Raw genomic sequence first — 6,000 nt, 5'->3', positions numbered from 1 at the left:
CATGTTTGTCCGAGTCTTCTATCAAAAGTTACAGCTATTTCTATGAAGTTGTACAAAAACGCTTTCTTTCGCCAAGACAGTGCGTTTCTCACTGTTACATGCATTTGAATGGGGAACTCGACCGAAACAAAGTATAGGTTTTCATTATGTGAATAACTTGGAAATCTTAGCTCAAACAGCTGCAAAACCTGTTTTCCCAGCACGGGAACCTTGAGTTCTATAAGATAAAGCCATAAACATGTTTGTCTGAGTCTTCTATCAAAAGTTACAGCTATTTCTATGAAGTTGTACAAAAACGCTTTCTTTCGCCAAGACAGTGCGTTTCTCACTGTTACATGCATTTGAATGGGGAACTCGACCGAAACAAAGTATACGTTTTCATTATGTGAATAGCTTTAAAATCTTAGCTCAAACAGCTGCAAAACCTGTTTTCCCAGCACGTGGACCTTGAGTTCTATAATATAAGGCCATAAACATGTTTGTCTGAGTCTTCTATCAAAAGTTACAGCTATTTCTATGAAGTTGTACAAAAACGCTTTCTTTCGCCAAGACAGTGCGTTTCTCACTGTTACATGCATTTGAATGGGGAACTCGACCGAAACAAAGTATAGGTTTTCATTATGTGAATAACTTGGAAATCTTAGCTCAAACAGCTGCATAACCTGTTTTCCCAGCACGGAGACCTTGAGTTCTATAAGATAAAGCCATAAACATGTTTGTCCGAGTCTTCTATCAAAAGTTACAGCTATTTCTATGAAGTTGTACAAAAACGCTTTCTTTCGCCAAGACAGTGCGTTTCTCACTGTTACATGCATTTGAATGGGGAACTCGACCGAAACAAAGTATAGGTTTTCATTATGTGAATAACTTGGAAATCTTAGCTCAAACAGCTGCAAAACCTGTTTTCCCAGCACGGGAACCTTGAGTTCTATAAGATAAAGCCATAAACATGTGTATCCGAGTCTTCTATCAAAAGTTACAGCTATTCATATGAAGTTGTACAAAAACGCTTTCTTTCGCCAAGACAGTGCGTTTCTCACTGTTACATGCATTTGAATGGGGAACTCGACCGAAACAAAGTATAGGTTTTCATTATGTGAATAACTTGGAAATCTTAGCTCAAACAGCTGCAAAACCTGTTTTCCCAGCACGGAGACCTTGAGTTCTATAAGATAAAGCCATAAACATGTTTGTCTGAGTCTTCTATCAAAAGTTACAGCTATTTCTATGAAGTTGTACAAAAACGCTTTCTTTCGCCAAGACAGTGCGTTTCTCACTGTTACATGCATTTGAATGGGGAACTCGACCGAAACAAAGTATATGTTTTCATTATGTGAATAACTTGGAAATCTTAGCTCAAACAGCTGCAAAACCTGTTTTCCCAGCACGGAGACCTTGAGTTCTATAAGATAAGGCCATAAACATGTTTGTCTGAGTCTTCTATCAAAAGTTACAGCTATTTCTATGAAGTTGTACAAAAACGCTTTCTTTCGCCAAGACAGTGCGTTTCTCACTGTTACATGCATTTGAATGGGGAACTCGACCGAAACAAAGTATAGGTTTTCATTATGTGAATAACTTGGAAATCTTAGCTCAAACAGCTACAAAACCTGTTTTCCCAGCACGGGAACCTTGAGTTCTATAAGATAAAGCCATAAACATGTTTGTCTGAGTCTTCTATCAAAAGTTACAGCTATTTCTATGAAGTTGTACAAAAACGCTTTCTTTCGCCAAGACAGTGCGTTTCTCACTGTTACATGCATTTGAATGGGGAACTCGACCGAAACAAAGTATAGGTTTTCATTATGTGAATAACTTGGAAATCTTAGCTCAAACAGCTGCATAACCTGTTTTCCCAGCACGGAGACCTTGAGTTCTATAAGATAAAGCCATAAACATGTTTGTCCGAGTCTTCTATCAAAAGTTACAGCTATTTCTATGAAGTTGTACAAAAACGCTTTCTTTCGCCAAGACAGTGCGTTTCTCACTGTTACATGCATTTGAATGGGGAACTCGACCGAAACAAAGTATAGGTTTTCATTATGTGAATAACTTGGAAATCTTAGCTCAAACAGCTGCAAAACCTGTTTTCCCAGCACGGAGACCTTGAGTTCTATAATATAAGGCCATAAACATGTTTGTCTGAGTCTTCTATCAAAAGTTACAGCTATTTCTATGAAGTTGTACAAAAACGCTTTCTTTCGCCAAGACAGTGCGTTTCTCACTGTTACATGCATTTGAATGGGGAACTCGACCGAAACAAAGTATAGGTTTTCATTATGTGAATAACTTGGAAATCTTAGCTCAAACAGCTGCAAAACCTGTTTTCCCAGCACGGAGACCTTGAGTTCTATAATATAAGGCCATAAACATGTTTGTCTGAGTCTTCTATCAAAAGTTACAGCTATTTCTATGAAGTTGTACAAAAACGCTTTCTTTCGCCAAGACAGTGCGTTTCTCACTGTTACATGCATTTGAATGGGGAACTCGACCGAAACAAAGTATAGGTTTTCATTATGTGAATAACTTGGAAATCTTAGCTCAAACAGCTGCAAAACCTGTTTTCCCAGCACGGGGACCTTGAGTTCTATAATATAAGGCCATAAACATGTTTGTCTGAGTCTTCTATCAAAAGTTACAGCTATTTCTATGAAGTTGTACAAAAACGCTTTCTTTCGCCAAGACAGTGCGTTTCTCACTGTTACATGCATTTGAATGGGGAACTCGACCGAAACAAAGTATACGTTTTCATTATGTGAATAACTTGGAAATCTTAGCTCAAACAGCTACAAAACCTGTTTTCCCAGCACGGGAACCTTGAGTTCTATAAGATAAAGCCATAAACATGTGTATCCGAGTCTTCTATCAAAAGTTACAGCTATTCATATGAAGTTGTACAAAAACGCTTTCTTTCGCCAAGACAGTGCGTTTCTCACTGTTACATGCATTTGAATGGGGAACTCGACCGAAACAAAGTATAGGTTTTCATTATGTGAATAACTTGGAAATCTTAGCTCAAACAGCTGCAAAACCTGTTTGCCCAGCACGGGAACCTTGAGTTCTATAAGATAAAGCCATAAACATGTTTGTCTGAGTCTTCTATCAAAAGTTACAGCTATTCATATGAAGTTGTACAAAAACGCTTTCTTTCGCCAAGACAGTGCGTTTCTCACTGTTACATGCATTTGAATGGGGAACTCGACCGAAACAAAGTATAGGTTTTCATTATGTGAATAACTTGGAAATCTTAGCTCAAACAGCTGCAAAACCTGTTTTCCCAGCACGGAGAACTTGAGTTCTATAAGATAAGGCCATAAACATGTTTGTCTGAGTCTTCTATCAAAAGTTACAGCTATTTCTATGAAGTTGTACAAAAACGCTTTCTTTCGCCAAGACAGTGCATTTCTCACTGTTACATGCATTTGAATGGGGAACTCGACCGAAACAAAGTATAGGTTTTCATTATGTGAATAACTTGGAAATCTTAGCTCAAACAGCTGCAAAACCTGTTTTCCCAGCACGGAGACCTTGAGTTCTATAATATAAGGCCATAAACATGTTTGTCTGAGTCTTCTATCAAAAGTTACAGCTATTTCTATGAAGTTGTACAAAAACGCTTTCTTTCGCCAAGACAGTGCGTTTCTCACTGTTACATGCATTTGAATGGGGAACTCGACCGAAACAAAGTATAGGTTTTCATTATGTGAATAACTTGGAAATCTTAGCTCAAACAGCTGCATAACCTGTTTTCCCAGCACGGAGACCTTGAGTTCTATAAGATAAAGCCATAAACATGTTTGTCCGAGTCTTCTATCAAAAGTTACAGCTATTTCTATGAAGTTGTACAAAAACGCTTTCTTTCGCCAAGACAGTGTGTTTCTCACTGTTACATGCATTTGAATGGGGAACTCGACCGAAACAAAGTATAGGTTTTCATTATGTGAATAACTTGGAAATCTTAGCTCAAACAGCTGCAAAACCTGTTTTCCCAGCACGGAGACCTTGAGTTCTATAATATAAGGCCATAAACATGTTTGTCTGAGTCTTCTATCAAAAGTTACAGCTATTTCTATGAAGTTGTACAAAAACGCTTTCTTTCGCCAAGACAGTGCGTTTCTCACTGTTACATGCATTTGAATGGGGAACTCGACCGAAACAAAGTATAGGTTTTCATTATGTGAATAACTTGGAAATCTTAGCTCAAACAGCTGCAAAACCTGTTTTCCCAGCACAGAGACCTTGAGTTCTATAATATAAGGCCATAAACATGTTTGTCTGAGTCTTCTATCAAAAGTTACAGCTATTTCTATGAAGTTGTACAAAAACGCTTTCTTTCGCCAAGACAGTGCGTTTCTCACTGTTACATGCATTTGAATGGGGAACTCGACCGAAACAAAGTATAGGTTTTCATTATGTGAATAACTTGGAAATCTTAGCTCAAACAGCTGCAAAACCTGTTTTCCCAGCACGTGGACCTTGAGTTCTATAATATAAGGCCATAAACATGTTTGTCTGAGTCTTCTATCAAAAGTTACAGCTATTTCTATGAAGTTGTACAAAAACGCTTTCTTTCGCCAAGACAGTGCGTTTCTCACTGTTACATGCATTTGAATGGGGAACTCGACCGAAACAAAGTATAGGTTTTCATTATGTGAATAACTTGGAAATCTTAGCTCAAACAGCTGCATAACCTGTTTTCCCAGCACGGAGACCTTGAGTTCTATAAGATAAAGCCATAAACATGTTTGTCCGAGTCTTCTATCAAAAGTTACAGCTATTTATATGAAGTTGTACAAAAACGCTTTCTTTCGCCAAGACAGTGCGTTTCTCACTGTTACATGCATTTGAATGGGGAACTCGACCGAAACAAAGTATACGTTTTCATTATGTGAATAACTTGGAAATCTTAGCTCAAACAGCTACAAAACCTGTTTTCCCAGCACGGGAACCTTGAGTTCTATAAGATAAAGCCATAAACATGTTTGTCTGAGTCTTCTATCAAAAGTTACAGCTATTTCTATGAAGTTGTACAAAAACGCTTTCTTTCGCCAAGACAGTGCGTTTCTCACTGTTACATGCATTTGAATGGGGAACTCGACCGAAACAAAGTATAGGTTTTCATTATGTGAATAACTTGGAAATCTTAGCTCAAACAGCTGCAAAACCTGTTTTCCCAGCACGGGAACCTTGAGTTCTATAAGATAAACCCATAAACATGTTTGTCTGAGTCTTCTATCAAAAGTTACAGCTATTTCTATGAAGTTGTACAAAAACGCTTTCTTTCGCCAAGACAGTGCGTTTCTCACTGTTACATGCATTTGAATGGGGAACTCGACCGAAACAAAGTATATGTTTTCATTATGTGAATAACTTGGAAATCTTAGCTCAAACAGCTGCAAAACCTGTTTTCCCAGCACGGAGACCTTGAGTTCTATAAGATAAGGCCATAAACATGTTTGTCTGAGTCTTCTATCAAAAGTTACAGCTATTTCTATGAAGTTGTACAAAAACGTTTTCTTTCGCCAAGACAGTGCGTTTCTCACTGTTACATGCATTTGAATGGGGAACTCGACCGAAACAAAGTATAGGTTTTCATTATGTGAATAACTTGGAAATCTTAGCTCAAACAGCTACAAAACCTGTTTTCCCAGCACGGGAACCTTGAGTTCTATAAGATAAAGCCATAAACATGTTTGTCTGAGTCTTCTATCAAAAGTTACAGCTATTTCTATGAAGTTGTACAAAAACGCTTTCTTTCGCCAAGACAGTGCGTTTCTCACTGTTACATGCATTTGAATGGGGAACTCGACCGAAACAAAGTATAGGTTTTCATTATGTGAATAACTTGGAAATCTTAGCTCAAACAGCTGCAAAACCTGTTTTCCCAGCACGGGGACCTTGAGTTCTATAATATAAGGCCATAAACATGTTTGTCTGAGTCTTCTATCAAAAGTTACAGCTATTTCTATGAAGTTGTACAAAAACGCTTTCTTTCGCCAA

The sequence above is a fragment of the Copadichromis virginalis genome, linkage group LG5, assembly GCF_057382275.1.
Source record: "Copadichromis virginalis isolate Kocher_CV1m ecotype Utaka linkage group LG5, C_Virginalis_male_GT1.1, whole genome shotgun sequence".
Taxonomy (NCBI): Eukaryota; Metazoa; Chordata; class Actinopteri; order Cichliformes; family Cichlidae; genus Copadichromis; species Copadichromis virginalis.
This window is presented reverse-complemented; position numbering follows the sequence as displayed.